The sequence below is a fragment of the Pan troglodytes genome, chromosome 10 (assembly GCF_028858775.2).
Source record: "Pan troglodytes isolate AG18354 chromosome 10, NHGRI_mPanTro3-v2.0_pri, whole genome shotgun sequence".
Taxonomy (NCBI): domain Eukaryota; kingdom Metazoa; phylum Chordata; class Mammalia; order Primates; family Hominidae; genus Pan; species Pan troglodytes.
Genome location: NC_072408.2, coordinates 19908480 through 19927840, shown reverse-complemented (window position 1 = coordinate 19927840; position 19361 = coordinate 19908480). Strand labels below are relative to the sequence as shown.

Here is a 19361-nt window from a genome sequence, read left to right as displayed (position 1 = left end):
TACATATACACTCAGGGAGAAGTTTCACACTAGGAAATTACAATGGGATTGCAGGGAAAGGGAAACTGATGGTTAGATAAAACTAAAAAGAAAATATCCACAATAAACATTTTAGCCTAATTTGACCCACCTGGAGTTTATTATATATAGTGCATAGCGGGTGCTAATTCTTCTTCAGATGAATATAATTTTGATCATTTTTTATTTAAAAAATACGCTTTTCTATAGATGTGTTATTGCTGGCTACTCTTATGTTGATTTGTTACCATTGTTAATATCTACTTCTAGGAAATCTATTCCACTAAACAGTTTACCTGTTTTTAATTCAATATAATATGATTTTGAATGTTACTGCTTCATAATCCGATTTTTTATTTTTAAAGGGAGACTCAACCTTCATTGCTTTTTGCTGAGGGAAAAAAGCATGTATCTTTGCTAATCTTACTTGCTTTTCTTTTGGACATATCTGATGCTGGGAACTCTTTAACTGTCCCAGGCTTCCTAATGTGTGCAGTTTAAAGTTTGCTCCGCTTCCTCCTCCACAGGTGTGCGCACCTGCACAGAACACCTGGGATCCTGTGGGTGAAACCTACACTCTATCATTAATATAGAATCGTTTGCCCCATGGGCCCTATTACAGAATATCTAGTTTACCACATGCCTTTTCTTCTGGTGCCAGAAAGACTGCAGCTGAGTCCACATCCCTCCAGTAGCCATAAAGATTCTCTTATCTTCCAGGATACTGGGAAACAATTACCTTTGTCTGGCCCTTTCTCAGGCTTAGTCATTATCTTCCGAGTTCTCAGACATCTACAACAGTATTGCAGCCTGGATTATAACACCTGCTTGTTTTGTATCTACAGAGGCATCATAAATCTTAAGCTTTCCCTTAGCTTTTAGACTATTTGAATGGTTTAATTTGTAATATGCCTGTTATAGGTGAGAGAATGTTGGATACTGGTTTTCTTTTCTAACTTTGTTTAAAGTCTATTTTTAGTAGAATTCAGTCGGTTCACATTAAGCAATATGATGAAGCAAGGGGTGTATCTTCTAACACCCTGAAAGTTGGTCATTATTATTCTCCTTATTTGCTTTTATTAATTTAGTTTTGTTTGTTTGTTTGTTGTGGTTTTTTTTTTTTTTTTTTGAGACTGGGTCTCACCCTGTCACCCAAGCTGGAGTGCAGTGGCATGATCATAGCTCACTGTAACTTTGAACTCCTAGGCTCAAGCAATCCTCTCACCTCAGCCTCCTGGGTAGCTGGGACTGCAGGTGCACACCCCCACACCCAGCTAATTAAAGAAAGAAAATTTTGTAGTAATGAAGTCTCACTATGTTGCCTAAGCTGGTCATGAACTTCTGGTCTCAAGCAATCCTCTCGCCTTGGTCTCCAAAAGTGCTGGGATTACAGGCATAAGCCATTGTACCCAATCGTTTTTTTAAAAATGTAGTTTCTATGGTGAGTTTTCAACTCTATTTGCTCTTGAATTAGGTAAGAAAATGATTTTATGTAATCTATTTTCCTCTCCAAACTTGCTTTGTTAGACTATTTTTTAGAGCAGTTTTAGATTTGCAACAAAATTGAGTGGAACATACAGAGACACCCCATGCTCCCTGCCCTCACACATACATAACTTCTCCCATTATTGCCAGTGACCACAGAGCAGTACCTATGTTACAATTCATGAACCTACATTGGCCCAAAGTCTGCAGTTTACATTAGGGTTCCTTATTGGTGTTGTACACTGTGTGGGTTTGAAAAATGTTTAATGACATGTATCCACCATTATCGTCTCATACAGAGTAGTTTACCTGCCCTGGAAATCCTCTGCACTTCGCCTGTTCATCCCTCCCTCCCTCCTAACCCCTGGCAACCACTGATCTTTGATCACTGTCTTCATAGTTTTATCTTTTCCAGAATGTCATTAGTTGGAATCACAGCATGTAGCCTTTTCAGATTGGCTTCTTTCATTTACAGACATGCACTTAAATTTCCTCCACATCTTTTCGTGACTTGATAGTTCATCTCTCTTTGGCACTGAATAATGTCCCATTGTCTGGATATGCCACCATTTATTCACTCAGCTACTGAAGAACATCTTGGTTGCTTCTGATGTTTGGCAATCACAAATAAAGCTGTGGTAAGCATCTGTGTGTAGCTTTTTGTGTGGACATAAGTTTTCAATTCCTTTGGGTAAATACCAAGGAGCATGACTGCTGGATCTTATGACAAGAGTATGCTTAGTTTTGTAAGAAACTGCCAAACTGTCTTCCAAACTCATCGTACCATTTCAAATTCCCACCAGAAATGAAGGAGAGTTTCTGCTGCTCCACATCCTCATCAGGGAATTTAGTATTGTCAGTTCTAGATTTTGGCCATTCTAATCAATATGTAATGGTACCTCATTGCTGTTGTGATTTGCATTCCCTGATGACATATGATTTGGGACATCTTTTCATATATTTATTTACCACCAATATCTTCTTTGGTGAGGTGCCTGTTAAGGTCATTGGCCCATTTTTTGTTCAGGTTCCTTGTTTTCTTTCTTTTCTTTTCTTTACTTTTCTTTTCTTTCTTTTTTTCTTTTTTTCTTTTTTTTTTGGAGTTAGAGTCTCGCTGTGTCACCCAGGCCAGAGTGCAGCAGTGTGATCTTAGCTCACTGCAACCTCTGCCTCCTGGGTTCAAGCCATTCTCCTGCCTCAGCCTCCCGAGTAGCTGGGATTACAAGCACACACCACCATACCCAGCTAATTTTTGTAGTTTTTCGTAGAGACGGGGTTTCACCATGTTGGCCAGGCTGGTCTCAAACTCCTGACCCAAAGTGATTCACCCTCTTCGGCCTCCCAAAGTGCTAGGATTACAGGTGTGAGCCACCACACCCGTCCAGGTTCTTTGTCTTCTTATTGTTGAGTTTTAAGAGTTCTTTGTATATTTTGGATAACAGTCCTTTATCAAATATGTCTTTTGCAAATATTTTCTTCCAGTCTGTGGCTTGCCTTTTCATTCAATTCACAGTGTCTTTTGCAGAGTAACATTTTTTAATTTTAATAAAGTCCAGTTTACCAATTCTTTCTTTCATGGATTGTGCCTTTGATGTTGTATCTGAAAAGTAATCACCAAGTCCAGGGTCATCTAGATTTTTTCCTGTTATCTTCTAGGAATTTTATAGTTTTATGTTTTACTCTTAGGTCTGTGACCCATTTTAGGTTAATTTTTGTGAAGAGTGTAAGATGTGTGTCTAGATTCATTTTTTTCTGCATGTGGATGTCAGGTTTCCAGCGCCATTTGTTGAAAGACTATCTTTGCGCCATTGTCTTCCTTTTGCTCCTTTGTGAAAGGTCAATTGACTATATTTATGTGGGTTCACTTTGGGGCTCTCCATTCTATTCTATTGGTCTGTTTTTCTAGTCTTTCACCAATACCACACTGTCTTGATTATTGTAGCTTTATAGGAAGTATTAAGTCGGGAAGAGGTTCATTGATTTTATTAATCATTTCAAAGAACCAGATTTTGATTTCCTATTTTTAATTTCATTGATTTCTCCTCTAATTTTTATAATCTTTTCTTCTACTTTTCATTTATTTATTTAATAGACAGGGTCTGTCACCTAGGCTGGAGTACAGTGATGCAATCATAGCTCATTGTAACCTCAAACTCTTGGGTTCAAGTGATTCTCCCACTTCAGCCTCTAGGTGGCTGGACTACAGGCACACACCATCATGCCTGGTTAATTTTTTAATTTATTTGTAGAGACTAAGTCTCACTATGTTGCCCACCCTGGTTCTTGAACTCCAGGCCTCAAGCAATCCTCCCACTTCACCCTCCCAAAGTGCTGGGATTACAGGTGTGAGACACCATAACTGGCCACTTCTACTTAGTTTAGACTTAATTTGTTCTTTTTCTAGTTTCCTAAGGTGGAAGCTTAGATTATTGATTTTTAGATCTTTCTTCTTTTCAAATATACGCATTCAATGCTACAAAAATTTCCCCGTAAGCACTGCTTTTACTGCATCCCACAAATTTGGTAAGTTGTGTTTTCCATATAATTTTTTTTTCTTTTTTAGAGACAGGATATCACTCTGATGCCCAGGCTGGAGTGCAGTGGTGTGATCATAACTTACTATAACCTCGAACTCCTGGGCTCAAGTGATCCTCCCACCTCAGCCTCTCGAGTAGCACTACAGGAGTGCACCACCATGCCTGGCTTTCATTTTCATTTAGTTTAAAATATTTTAATTTTCTCTTGAGAAGAATAAACAAATAAAATTGTATTGTTCAATCTCCAAGTATATTGGGATTTTCCAACTACCTTTCTGTTATTAATATCTAGTTTAATTTCATTGTGGTCTGAGAGTAGACATTACATTATTTTCATTCTTTTAAATGTTGTTAAGGTGTATTTTATAGCCCAGAATGTGGTCTATGTGGGTAAATGTTTTATGTGACTTTGAGAAGAACATGTAACCTGCTACTGTTTAATAAAGTCATCTATAGATGTCAATTACATCCAGTTGATTGATGGTGGTGTTGAGTTCAACTATGCCCTACTGATTTTCTGCCTACTGGATCTGTCCATTCCTGAGAGAGGGATGTTGAAGTCTCCAGTTATAATAGTGGATTCATTTATTTATCCTTCCAGTTCTGTCAGTTTTTGCTTCACATATTTTGACACTCCGTTGTTAGGTGCATACATTGGGTAAAGGATTATTATGTCTTCTTGGAGAATTGACCCCTTTATCATTATGTAATGTCCCTCTTTCTTCCCACTTTCCTTGCTCTGAAGTCTGTTCTGTCTGACATAAGCATAGCTAATTCTGCTTTCTTTTGATTAGTGTTGTCAGGGTGTATCTTTCTCTACCCATTTATATGTGTCTTTATATTTAAAGTGGGTTTCTTATATACAACATATAGTTGGGTCTTGTTTTTTGATCCAGTCTGACAATCTCTTTCTTTTAACTGGTGAATTTAGACCACTGACATTCAAAGTGATTAATATGGTTTGGTTAACATCTACTATATTTTTTATTGTTTTCTATTTGTTGTCCTTGTTCTTTGTTCTTATTTTTATCTTTCACTCTTTTTCTCTTTTGCCTTTTGTCATTACAATTGAGCATTTCATATAAATTACTTTTTTCTCATTTTTTAGCATATCAGTTATGCTTCTTTTTTTTCTAACCTTTTTAAATGATTGCCCTAGAGTTTGCAATATACATTTACAACGAATCTGAGTCACTTTTGAATATGCCACACCACTTCACAGTTAGTGTGAGTACCTTATAATAAAGAAATAATCCTAATTTCTCTCTCACATCTCTTGTATCATTGTGGTCATTTGTTTCACCTATACATAAATATACATAGCTATATATATGCAATATGTAATCAAGAACATTATTGCTATTATTATTTTGAACAAACTGTTATCTGTTAGGAAGTGCCAAACCCTTGGCTCTTTGAGGAGCCAGAGGAGACAAGAGGCTTGGGTTTTAATGAACTCTGACAATAGCAAGCAAGCAGAAAATTATCAAAGAACAGGACACAGGCCTCGATGCCATTTCCTCCATCATAAGTTGCCAAAAACAAATGGGGCAGGAAATTGGGAATGAATTGGATGGACAAAATGAGATAATTAACATCTCTGCCAATTTGCTGGAAAACACAGATGAAAAACTTTGCACTGAAACTAGGCATTTGAACATGGTGGACAGAAAGTCAACCTCTTGTGGGATAATAATGATGATTTTGTTGCTGCTTATGGCTATTGTAGCCATTGCAGTCTGGCCAACAAACTGATGGCCATAAGGGGGCCACCAGGCACGACACCTGCTAATGGTAGATAAAAGCCCAGCACCTTTTTCATACACAAAATCTTCTCTAATAAATTCCCCCAAAGCTCTGAAAAAAATGTTATCTGTTAGAGCAATTAAAAATAAGAAAAATAAAGTTTTTAAAATTTTATCTTCACTGACTCGGATGTTCTTTCCTTCTTAATGTATATCTGAGTTTCTGACCTATATACTCTTTCTTTTTTCTAAGGAAATTCTTTTACTATTTCTTGCAAGGCAACAAATTCCCCCAATTTTTGTTTGTCTGAGAAGACCTTTATTTCTGTGCCACTTTTAAAGGATGATTTCACAGCGTACAGAATTCTAGGTTGGTGGGATTTTTTTCTCTCAACACATTAAATATTTGACTCCACTCTCTTCTTGCTTGCATACTGTCTGAGGAGAAGTTGGATGTAATTCTTTTCTTCTCTATAAGATTTTTTAAACCTCTGGTTTCTATATGGATTTTTTCTCTATCTTAAATTTTCTGTAGTGTAAATATGATATACCTAGGTGTAGAGTTTTTTTTTTTTTAACATGTATTCTTATTGGTGTTCTCTGAGCTTTCTGGATCTGTGATTTGGTGTCTGACACTGGCTTGGGGAAATTCTCAATCATTATTGTTTCAAATATTTATTCTGTATTCTCTTTCTTCTCCTTCTGGTATTCTCATTACACACTTACACCTTTTGTAGTTGTCCTACAGTTCCTGGATATTCTTTTCTGTTGTTGCTTTTTTTTTTTCAGTCTTTTTTTCTCTTTGTTTTTCAGTTTGGGAGGTTTCTCTTGAGATATCCTCAAACAGCGATTTTTTCCTCAGCATGTTTAGTATACTAATAAGCACGTCAAAGACATTTTTCATTTCTATTGCAGTGTTTTTTATCTCTAACATTTTGTTGTTGTTTTTGAGATGAAGTCTCGCTCTGTCACCCAGGCTGTAGTGCAATGGCACGATTTCGGCTCAGTGCAACCTCTGCCTCCTGGGTTCAAGCGATTCTCTTGCCTCAGCCTCCTGAGTAGCTGGGGTTACAGGCATGTGCCACCATGCCCGGCTAATTTTTGTATTTTTAGTACAGATGAGGTTTCACCATGCTTGTCAGGCTGGTCTTGAACTGACTTCATGATCTGCCTGCCTCGGCCTCCCAAAGTGCTGGAATTACAGACGTGAGCCACCGCCCCCGGCCTCTCTAACATTTCTTTTGGTTCTTTTTATAGTTTCCATTTCTCTGTTTACATTGCCTACCTGTTCTTGCATGCTGTCTACTTTATCCAGAGCATCTGGTTCTGATGCTTGCTTTGTCTCTTCAAACTATGTTTTTTTGCCTTTTAGTATACTTTGTAATTTTTTCTTGATAGCCAGGCATGATGTTTTGGGCTAAAGAAACTACTGTAAATAGGACTTTAGTAATGTGGTGGCAAGGTGTGGAGGGAAAGGAAGCATTCTACAGTCCGATAATTAGGTCTCAGTCTTTTAGTGAGCCTATGTCTCTGGACTGTGAACTTCACAGGTGCTTCTCAGTCTCCCCCTCTCCTTAGGTGGGACAACATAGCTAGACTAGGCTGGAGTTGGGTATTTCCCTTCCCCCAGATCAGTTAGGCTGTTATAAAACCCCAGCAGGTTAGGCTCCAGTTAAGTAATTTCTCCTGAGGGAAGACCTTGTTCTTAAGAACAGAATGCTCTAGGGCATTTCAAGATGGTTCCTTTTCCTCTCCCCTTGTTGGAAGCATGAGAGGATCGTTCTGCAAAATTCACTGTGAGAACCTAGTAGAGCCCCTGGAGGTAAAACTATAAAAGTGTGGGAGCCTCCCAATAAAGTTTTTATCTCACAGACTTGTCCACACCAAGCCTCCAGCAATTTATCAATTACAGTTCAGGTTTTCCCACTCCAGCACTGATTCCCATGAAGGTTTCTGCTCCAGTAAGTAAGTTGTGATTATCTGCATTCACCTGTGTTTCCAATTTGGGGTTTGCTCTATGACCTCCCATCTCTTATGGATCTAAGAAGAGCTGTTGATTTTTCAGTTTACTCAGCTTTTTACTTGTTAAGATGGAGTGGTGACTTTTTTTTTTTTTTTTAGCTGGAGGTCTTGCTCTGTTGCCCAGGCTGTAGTGCAGTGGTATAATCATGGCCCACTGCAGCCTTAATTGCCTAGGCTCAAGTGATCCTTCCACCTCAGCCTCCCAAGTAGCTGGGACTACAGGCATGTGCCACCACGACTGGCTAATTTTTGTATAATTGGTAAAGATGGGGTTTTGCCACGTTGCTCCAGCTGGTCTTGAACTCCTGGGCTCAAGTAATCCTTTTGCCTCAGCCTCCCAAAGTGCTGGGATTGCAGGCATGAGCTACGGTGCCCAGCCAGGAGTAGTGACTTCTAAGCTCCTTACATGCCAGAATAGAAACTAATGTTCCTAATCCACTTTTTTTCCCTGAAAATGTAGCACTTTAAAAGTCATTTCTGCCTTTACTTTCAATGCTAAAAAAAAAAAGTAAACTACCTTTGAAAAAGGTAGGAGGCATTTTCTATAAGTTAGGCCTCTGCACATAAAGTGAAAAGGAGGAGTTTGAGTCCTAAGTCTGTGGTTTGTGTGTGACTTCGAGCAAGTGACTTGACTTATTGAGACTCAATTGCTTTTTTTTTTTTTTTTAATTTAAGAGATGAGGTCTTGCTGTGTTGCCCAGGCTGGAGTGCAGTGGCGTGATTCGCTTACTGCCACCTTGAATTCCTGGTCTCAAGCAATCTTTCCAACTCAACCTCCTGAGTAGCTGGGACTCCACAGGTGCATGACACCTGGTTGGTTTTTTTGTTTTGTTTTGTTTTGTTTTTAATTTTCTGTAGAGATAGGGACTCCCTAGGTTTCCCAGTCTGGTCTCGAACTCCTGGACTCAAATGATCTTCCTGCCTCAGCCTCCCAAAGTGCTGGGATTACAGGCATGAGCCACTGCACTCAGCCTCAATTGCTTTTACAAGGTTTTATTTATTATATTGGAAAGGGAATATGGAAACCCTGTGAGACCTACACAATGTGGTGCAATTATCAGGTATTCTTACCTTTTTTCAAGCCAGTAACTATTTTTTACGTCTAGTTATCTGTGACCTTTTCAATTGTTCAATATTTGTACAGTTGTCCCTCAGCATCCATGGGAGTTTGGTTTGAGGACTCCCCACAGATACCAAAATCCACAGATGTTCAAGATCCTTGTATAAAATGGCATAGTAGGCCGGGCACAGTGGCTTACACCTGTAATCCCAGCACTTTGGGATGCCAAGGCAGGCAGATCCCGAGGTCAGGAGTTCAAGACCAGCCTGACCAATATGGTGAAACCCCCGTCTCTACTAAAAATAAAAAAATTAGCCAGGCATGGTGGCACATGCCTGTAGTCCCAGCTACTCAGGAGGCTGAGGCAGAAGAATCACTTGAACCCAGGAGGCGGAGGTTTCAGTGAGCCGAGATCGCACCACTGCACTCCAGCCCGAGTGACAGAGTGAGACACCGTCAAAAAAAAAAAAAAAAAAAGGCATAGGATTTGCGTATAACCTACTCACCTCCTTTCATGTACTTTAAATCATCTATAAATTACATATAATACCTAATACAATGTAAGTGCTATGTAAATAGTTGTTATACTAGTTTTGTTTTTGTTTTTGTTTTGTTTTGAGACATAGTCTCCCTCTGTAGCCCAGGCTGGAGTGCAGTGGCACGATCTCACTGCAACCTCCGCCTCCCGGGTTCAAGCAATTCTCATGCTTCAGCTTCACGAGTAGCTGAAATTACAGGCGCGGGCCCCCACACCCATCTAATTTTTCTATTTATAGTAGAGATGGGTTTTGCCCCGTTGGCCAGGCTACTTTCAACCTCTTGACCTCAAGTGATCCTCCCACCTCGGCCTCCCAAAGTGCTGGGATTACAGGTGTGAGCCACCGCACCTGGCCAATTTTTTAATGTATATTATTTTTATTATTGTACTATTGTTTTTAATTTTTCTGAATAACTCCAATCAGTGGTTGGTTTAATTCACAAATGCAGAACTCACAAATACAAAGGGCCAACTCTTATTTATTTTGTTGAGACGGAATCTTGCTCTGTCACCCAAGCTGGAGTGCAGTGGCGTGGTCTTGGCACACTGCAACCTCCACCTCCCAAATTCAAGCAATTCTCCTGCCTCAGCCTCCTGAGTAGCTGGGACTATAGGCATACACCACCACACCCGGCTAATTTTTGTATTTTTAATAGAGATGAGGTTTCACCATATTGGTTAGGCTGGTCTCGAACTCCTGACCTCAGGTGATCCACCCACCTTGGCCTCCCAAACTGCTGAGATTACAGGCATGAGCCACTGCACCCAGCCCAGGGGGCCAACTCTTATTTATTATTCTGATAGTATATGCCAGCTGATTTACCAGCTAATTCTATTTTTCTGTTTGTTTTGTTTTGTTGTTTTAGTTTGTTTTGTTGTTTTTTGTTTTTGAGACATAGTTTCACTCTGTCACCCAGGTTGGAGTGTGCTCTTGGCTCACTGCAACCTCTGCCTCCCGGGTTCAAGCGATTCTCCTGCCTCAGCCTCCTGAGTAATTGGGATTACAGGCACGTGCCACCACACTCAGCTAATTTTTGTATTTTTAGTAGGGACAGGGTTTCGCCATGTTGGCCAGGCTGGTCTCAAACTCCTGAACTTAGGTGATCCAGGCAGATAACCTCAGCCTCTCAAAGTGCTGAGATTACAGGTGTCAGTCACCATGTCTGGCCCCAGTTGATTTTATATCAGTGTTTTACTATTGCCTTTTTATGGCTCTCTCAGAAATCTCTTTTTAAATTTTTTAGCTGTGGGGCAATGCAAAAGTGATTTTTAGCTCATCAATCTATAATATTCTTTGTCCTTTGTGCAACTGTAGTAGGCAGCTTGGGAACTTATGGCCCCCACCTTAATCTGACAACATCTCTTTATCTCCATTTAAAATATTCCAGTATCTTGGTACTATATTACATGATCCTGCCCACTGACTATAGCTAATTGGACTAAAGGTGGACATCCAAACCAAATTTGGCCAATCAAATTCTTTCAAGATTTTGGAATATGGACCTAAAGAGAGTTGAGGCAGTCTTCTCAATGACTGGAACTGAAATATGGAACTCAGGATCTGTGAAGCAGCCATATTTTTCCCATTATATTCCCCCAAGAGCAGAGAAAGTTTGTTTTGTTTACTGGAGAAAATTAAGAGATAAGGACCTGAGAGGCAAACAGAGAGTCTTAACTTTTATTTCCTGCCATCCTTCCATTTTATGAGCCATTCATATATTCCTATTTTTTCAACTCCCCTTTTATTCCTTGAGTGACTTGATTTCTGATCTTTGCAACAGAGGACCCTAACCAACACTAGAGCACAGAAGATCTACTCTTTGACTTTGACATTTTGTTCTTGTTGTTTTTTGGGTGTTTTTGAGACAGCACCTCACTCTGTTGCTCAGACTGGATGACAGTGGTGCAATCGTGGCTCACTGCAGCCTCAACCTACCAGGCTCAAGAGATCCTAATACCTCAGCCTCCTGAGAAGCTGGGACTATAGGTTTGTGCCACCACACCCAGCTAATTTTTGATTTTTTGTAGAGATGGGGTTTCACCATGTTGCCCAGGCTGGTCTTGAATTCCTGGGCTCAAGCAATCCTCCCACCTTGGCCTCCCAAAGTGCTGGGATTACAGGCCTGAGCCACCATGCCCAGCCTACACTTTGGCTTTAATGTTAACAGAATTAACATAGATTTCTAAAAGTGTTTCCTCTCTGCAGTGCCCTTAAGTGAATTAAATGTTTAATAACCATTTAGGGGTTTTCTTACCTTTGTCTTCGCCTGAAGTGTAACAGTGCTTTCTTTTTATGCAAAATATAGTTTATCTTTATTCATTTAATCACAAAAAATGCATAATTCTTATAACAAATTTCTATAATATAAAAATATATTGAGCCGGGTGTGGTGATATGAGACTGTAGTTCCAGCTACTCAGGAGGCTGGGGTGGGAGGATCACTTGACCCCAGGAGTTCGAGTCCAGCCTGGGCAACATAGCAAGACCTCATCTCTAATTTTTAAAATGAAACTTTTATTCCTTCCTCTCTGGTTCCTCTTCACCTTCCGTCATGATTGGAGGCTTCCTGAGCCCTTCATCAGAAGCAGATGCTGGTCTGTGCCTCTTATACAGCCTGCAGAACCAGGAAGACTACATTTCCCAGCACTCCCTTGCATAAAACTCCTCTCCCAGTCTCTCAGGCTCCTTCTCTCTTCCTCTGCATGGCTGGAAATGAAGGTTCCAAGATGGCAGATGCACAGGATGGGAGAAGCCCTGATCCCTGAATTTGCTGCTTAGAGAAGAGCTGCTCTGGTGAACTCTCAGGCCAGGAACATCAGCATGAATAAGAAACAAATCTTTATTGCATTAAGACATTGAGAGTTCAGGGTTTATTTGTTAGCCCAGCAGAGTTTATTCTATCCCCATACCATGCTGTGGCCTTCCTTACTCTTCACTGGCATGGAGAATCACATCCGCCTGGGGAAGAACACCATGTGAGATGCACATAAAGGTGTATGAGTGGCAAAGAAGGAACATTCCTACTGTATTGTATATAAGACACTACAGGAAGGGTCCCTTCACACTTGGAAATGCACTCACTGAGAAATCAACCAATAAAGCCCACACCTAGTAGAAATAAAAAATATATTATAAAAATTAAAATATAGAAAGTTAGAAATAAATCCTTCTCCATCTGTTTTCACCCTCTAGAGGTAATACTGAGGTTTATAGTTTGCTATGTGTTCTTACATAATGCTGATGTTTATACAACCATGTGCATTTCACATATGTGGTTGTGGTTTTCTTTTACAAAAATAGCATATTATATATTGCTATGCAACTTTTTTTCCACTTAAAAAACATAACATAAACATTATCAGGGAGAATTGGGGAGATATTGGTCAAAGCATATAAAATTTCAGTTAGGGGGAATACATTCAACAAATCTCTTGTACAACATGGTAACTATAGTTAATAATGTACTGTAGCCAGGCACGGTGGCTCATGCCTGTAATCCCAGCACTTTGGGAGGCCGAGATGGGTGGATCACCTGAGGCCAGGAGTTCAAGACCACCCTGCCCAACATGGCGAAACCCTGTCACTACTAAAAATACAAAAATTAGCCGGACATGGTGGCAGGCACCTGTAATCCCAGCTACTTGGGAGGCTGAGGCATGAGAACTGTTTGAACCCAGGAGGCAGAGGTTGCAGTGAGCCGAGATCACACCACTGCACTCCAGCCTGGGTGACAGAGTGAAACTCCATCTCAGTAAATAAATAAATAAATAAATAAAAATAATGTGCTATATATAGTCAGTCCTCTGGATCCTCAGGTTTTCCATCCATGATTCTACCAATCTCAGATCAAAAATATTTGGGAAAAAATACTTCAAAATAATACAAACTTAAAAAGACAGTATAACAACCATTTATATAACACATATTATATAAGGTATTATAGGTAATCTAGAGATGATTTAAAGTATAGACATCCCCCTCATATAAGTGGGGGATTGGTTCCAGGACCCCCTGTAGATACAGAAATGCGAGGATGCTAAAGTCCCATATAAAGTGGTATAGCGTTTGCATATAACCTATGTACATCCTCCCTATCCTTTAAATCATCTCCAGATTACTTATAATACCTGATAGAATGCAAATGCTACATAGTTATTATACTTCATTGCTTTTTATTTGTATTATTTTTTATTGTTGTATTGTTTTCCTCCCCCCACACACAATATTTTCAATTTCTGGTTGGTTGAATCCACAGATGCAGAACCCACAGATTACAAAAGCCAACTATATATTGGAAGATGTGCATAGGTTATACACAAATACTACACTTTTTTTAATAAGGTACTTGAACATTCCCCAAATTTTGGAATTCACAGGGTGTCCCGGAACCAATTTTTCTTGGATATGGAGGGATAATTGTACTTAGGAATTGTTAAGAGGGTAGTTTTTAAATGTTCTCGCCGCATACAAAAAAAAAATGTGAGGTAATGAATATGTTAATTAGCTTGATTTAGCCATCTCACAATGCACACATATATCTAAACATCATGCTGTGCACAATGAGTATATACAACTTTTATTGTCAATTAAAAATAATTTTTTTTTCTTGAGACAGGGTCTTGCTCTGTCACCCAGACTAGAGTGAAATCATGACTCACTGCAGCCTCTGCTTCTCAGGCTCAAGCAATCCTCCCATCTCAGCCTCTGGAGTAGCTGGGACTACTACACCCGGCTTTTAAAATTTTTCTTTTAGAGACAGGGTCTTACTATGTTGCCCAGGCTGGTCTTCAACTCCTGAGATCAAGAAATCCTCTTGCCTCAGCCTCCCAAAGTGCTGGGGTTACAGGTGTGAGCTACAGCACCCAGGCTAATTGATTTCAAAACCAAAAATACCCTCAAAACATCGTGCTAGTCATTCTCTATCTTCATGGGCCATATTTGTCCTTTCTCTCTGGCCGGTGGACCACTTTACTCAGGCTCCCATGACAAATGTTTCCGAGTGGGTTCAGCCAATCAGAGGTCACTGCAGAGGTCTCTGCAGCAAAATATCAGAGAATAAAAGGAAAAAAGTCAGGGTAAGGCTGGGCGTGGTGGCTCACACCTGTAATCCCAGTACTTTGGGAGGCTGAGGTGGATGGATCACGAGGTCAGGAGTTCAAGACCAGCCTAGCTAACATGGTGAAACCCCATCTCTACTAAAAATACAAAAATTAGCTGGGTGTGGTGGTGCGCGTCTATAATCCCAGCTCCTCGAGAGGCTGAGGCAGGAGAATTGCTTGAACCTGGGAGGCAGAGGTTGCAGTGAGCCGAGATAGTGCCATTGCATTCTAGCTCTGAGTGGCAGAGCAAGACTCCATCTCAGAAAAAAATAAAAAATAAATTAATTAATTTTAAAAAGTCAGGGTATTCCTTCCTTGTTTCCTACCTGCATCAGCTCTGTCTTTTGCAGTGGCTGTCTCCATCTTTAGCTATAACTCCCTGGGTGGCCCTGCCTCCATGGTTCCAAATTTCACTGGGCTCCTACTGTGCTATGCCCTCTCCTTTGTACCTGAGGCCTTAGGAATGGGCATCACTTTCCACCATTGCTAGTCTCTAGGCACTTCACCATCCCTTCTTTGTTTGCTTGGCACCCAACCTCTGTAAGTAAACTCTTCCTTAAAAATGTCTTTATTTGCAGCCTGGGCAACATAGCAAGATCCCACCTCTACAAAAAGAAATTCAAAAAATTAGCCAGGCATGGTGGTGGTGCACACCTGTAGTCCCAGCTACTTGGGAGGCTGGGTCAATAGGATTGCTTAAACTCAGGAGTTGAAGGTTGCAGTGAGCTATGATCACACCACTGCACACTTAGGCCTGGGTGACAGAGCAAGATACTCTCTCTCTCTCTCTCTCTCTCTCTCTATATATATATATATATGTTCATTCAAACCATTTGGGGGTGAGTTCTGTTCCCTTCCAGCACCCTCTCATATACAGACATTTTTCCAAGGTGATACATGTGGCTGTCACTCATTTTAGGGACAGGTCATGATTTGCTAATTCATTCCTTTGTTGATAGACATTTATCATATTTTCAACTGAATTATATATTAGAAACAATGGTGCAGTGAACATCCTTGTGTGTGAGTATGTGTGTGTGTATATGCTTATGAGTATTTCTGTAGGGAAGACTCCTCAAATTGAAATTGCTTGAACAAAAGGCATACATATTTTGAATTTGATAAATATTTTCTTTCCCTACTGAGTAGAGATTAAACAATTTCCTCTCCCTGGAACACACTTACAACTAATGAACAACAAACAAGCTATAGCCATGATAAATAAAAAAGTAAGGCTTTAGTCAAATATGCATGTTTAGACCATTAATCCAAAAGAAATCATGGATATTTTTAAACCTAAAAATAAAGTAAGTCTTTATAAAGGAGTTTCTGAATCCTACAGCTATTCAGACAACATAATCCTTCAATCAGCTTTATTTCAAGGAAAGAGAACAATTTCTAACTGTTTGAACTAATCTGACCAGCAAAAGTTCCAGTAGTTCCCAAGTGTATTAGATTAAGCACATGATTAAAAATACAATTCAAAGAACACTCTGATGCTAAATTTTAGTGTATGTTCACATAATATATAACTTCTATTCGGGACGCAGACACCAAGATGTTTGCTATCACATTCTAGGTTTAGGTTATAAGGTTTAACATCTCAAAAGCACGAATATGTTCCAAAGAGGCAAGACACATCTTCAATGAGCATTGTATGTAATAATAAGTTTTAAATGATCTAACTTTCCACCAGTAGGGGAATGGTTAAACTTTGGTATATCCTACTATGTACCAAGTTTTAAAATGTGCTTTACTGACTATTAGAGAGGTAGAGTAACTTTCATATGTTGGGGAAGGGGGTTGCCCTTTCAGATCCTTATATGTAAATGATCTATTCATATATTTTGCACATATTTCTATTGATTTGCCTTTTTTCTTATCCACATATAGAAGGTTTACTGTGGTATGGACATAAGGGTTTTGTTTGTTTGGTTGTTTGGTTGTTGGTTGTTTTTTTTTTTTTTTTGAGACAGAGTTTCGCTTTTGTCACCCAGGCTGGAGTGCAATGGCACTATCTCGGCTCACTGCAACCTCTGCCTCCCAGTTTCAAGTGATTCTCCTGCCTCAGCCTCCCGAGTAGCTGGGATTATAGGCGCCCAGAACCACGCCCGGCTAATTTTTTGTATTTTTAGTAAAGACGGGGTTTTGACATGTTGGGCAGGCTGGTCTCGAACTCCTGCCCTCAGGTGATCTGCCCACTTCGGCCTCCCAAATTGCTGGGATTACAGGCGTGAGCCACTGCACCCGGCCAAGGTTTTTGTTTGTTTGTTTGTTTGTTGTGAGACCAGGTCTCACTGTGTCACCCAGGCTGGAGTACAGTGGCACGATCATGGCTCACTGCAGCCTCTGCCTCCCAGGCTCAAGTGATCCTCCCATCTCAGCCTCCTGAGTAACTGGGACTGTGGGTGTGGTGGTTAATTTTTGTATCATTTGTAAAGAGGTGGTTTCGTCATGTTGCCCAGGCTGGTCTCGAACTCCTAGGCTCAAGTGATCCGCCTGCCTTGGCCTCCAAAAGTGCTGGGATGACAGGCATGAGCTGGACACAAGTTTTTTGTTATGTATATAACATGTCTACTTCTATTCAGTTGCTTGTCTTAATTTTTTTCATGGTGTTGTATAGTTCCGACATCATGTAATCAAATTATCAATCTATCAATATGGCTTTTTGCCTTTCTGCCTCTTCTAATAATCATAGACTCTTCTAGGGTTTTAATTTCACTTCTATTAATATTTGCAAATGGTAAGAAGTAGAAATTTAGCATCTTCCTCCAAATGGAAGGCCAATTATCCTAATGTCTTTCCTAGAAGTCCCAGTGAATGTCTTCTCATCTCCCGTTGGCTCTGGCCATGCCCATTTATAAACTAGTCACTCCCAACAGGGTAACTGGATATACTGACGTCAAGGAAGCCCGAGCTGCAGACAGGGTCAGTCCCTTCAACACACTTCAATAAGGCTAAATGAATGAAGAGTAATGTCCCAAATAAATTTTGTGAAACTGTCCTTGTAGAAAGTGCGATAAATGCCGGCAGCAGCAACAACAACAACAACAAAAATAGATATCTATTGCATAACCTTATGAATTACCCCATTCCTTATTTCCATCAACATATTTGTCTATTCCTAAGTCAATATCACATCCTACCAAAAGTCAGTGATATACTTTATAGCATCTTGTCATACAAGATAGCAAGGAAGCTAACAAAGACAACTACAGTTCTGCCAAGGGGACACAAGAGGCAATTTTGGCCAAGATGGGACAACTTGAGCTTCATTAAGGATAATAATTACGATAGAACGAAACCCTTCAAAGATATTTAAATCCATGTGTTCATAATGGTTTAAAAACAAACAACTATAGCAGCTCCCCTTTCTCTATGGTTTCCCTTTTCGTTGTTTCAGTTACATTTGGTCAACCACAGTCTGAAAATATTAAATGGACAATTCCAGAAATAAACAATTCATAAGTTTTAAATTGCATGCCATTTGAGTAGCGTGATGAAATCTCGTGCCATCCTGCTCTCTCCCGCACAGGATGTGAGTCCTCCTTTTGTCCAGCTGAACCACACTGTAGGCGCTCCCTGCCCATTAGTCACTTAGTAACCTTCTTGGTTATCAGATTGGCTGTGACGATATCACAGTGCTTGTATTCAAGTCACCCTATTTTACTTCCTAATGGCCCCAAAGTGCAAGAATAGTGACTCTGGCAATTCATATATGCCAAAGAGAAGCTGTAAAGTGTTCCCTTTAAATGAAAAGGTGAAGGTTCTCAATAAGGAAAGAAAAGAAATCATATGCTGAGATTGCTAAGATCTGTGGTTAAGAATGACTCTATCGGTGACACTGTGAAGAAGGAAAAAGAAATCATGCTAGTTTTGCTGTTGCATCTCAAACTGCAAAAGTTAAGGCCACAATACGTAAGTGCTTAGTTGAAGTGGAAAAGGCATCACATTTACGGATGGATAAATTGAATGTTTCTGTTCATTCAATAGGAAAGGCAGGAAAAATGCTGGCTCTGTCCCTTTATTTACCGAGTTTTTGTTTTGATTTGTTTTGTTTTGCTTCTGAGACAGAGTCTTGCTCTGTTGCTGAGGCTGGAGTGCAGTGGTGCAATCTTGGCTCACTGCAACCTCCGCCTCCCGGGTTCAAGCAATTCTCTTGCCTCAGACTCCTTAATAGCCGGGATTACAGGCATGCACCACCAGGCCCAGGTAATTTTTGTATTTTTAGTACGGACAAGGTTTCACCATGTTGACCAGGCTGGTCTCGAACTCCTGACCTCGTGATCCACCCGCCTCGGGCTCCCAAAGTGCTGGGATTACAGGCATGAGCCACTGCACCCAGCACTTTACCAGTTTTTAAGATAATTGAATTAGTTCAGGCGTGGTGGTTCACACCTGTAATCCCAGCACTTTGGGAAGCCAAGGTGGGCAGATCACGAGGTCAGGAGATGGAGAACATCCTGGCTAACACAGTGAAACCCCGTCTCTACTAAAATTAAAAAAAAAAAAAAAAAAAGCCAGGCATCACGGTGGTGGGTGCCTGTAGTCCCAGCTACTTGGGAGGCTGAGGCAGGAGAATCACTTGAACCCGGGAGGCAGAGGTTGCAGTGAGCCAAGATCGCACCTGGCGACAGAGCAAGACTGTCTCAAAAAAAAAAAAAAAAAGATATTGAATTAGTTGCTTTAGTTGCTTTCCATCCTTCAAAAGTGACCAGTTACAGCAGTTCCCCCTTATCTATGAGGCATATGTTCCAAGACCTTCAGTGGGTGCCTGAAACTACAGATACCAGTGGATACAAGGAAATGCTATAAAACTCAGGAGGGTGTTGCACAACTCTGTAAATAAGCCAAAA

At 40.2% G+C, this 19361-nt stretch overlaps 1 protein-coding gene and 1 non-coding gene across 2 annotated transcripts in view; both read right to left on the bottom strand.

The window, feature by feature from the left end:
- The window catches only part of APOLD1 (apolipoprotein L domain containing 1), a 65677-nt gene that overhangs the window by 14268 nt on the left and 32048 nt on the right, over positions 1-19361 (bottom strand). The gene's annotated exons all lie outside the window — the stretch shown is intronic.
- MIR613 (microRNA mir-613) lies at positions 12394-12486 on the bottom strand. Its single transcript, NR_035942.1, has one exon. It is a non-coding gene; the product is annotated as a microRNA mir-613 (primary transcript).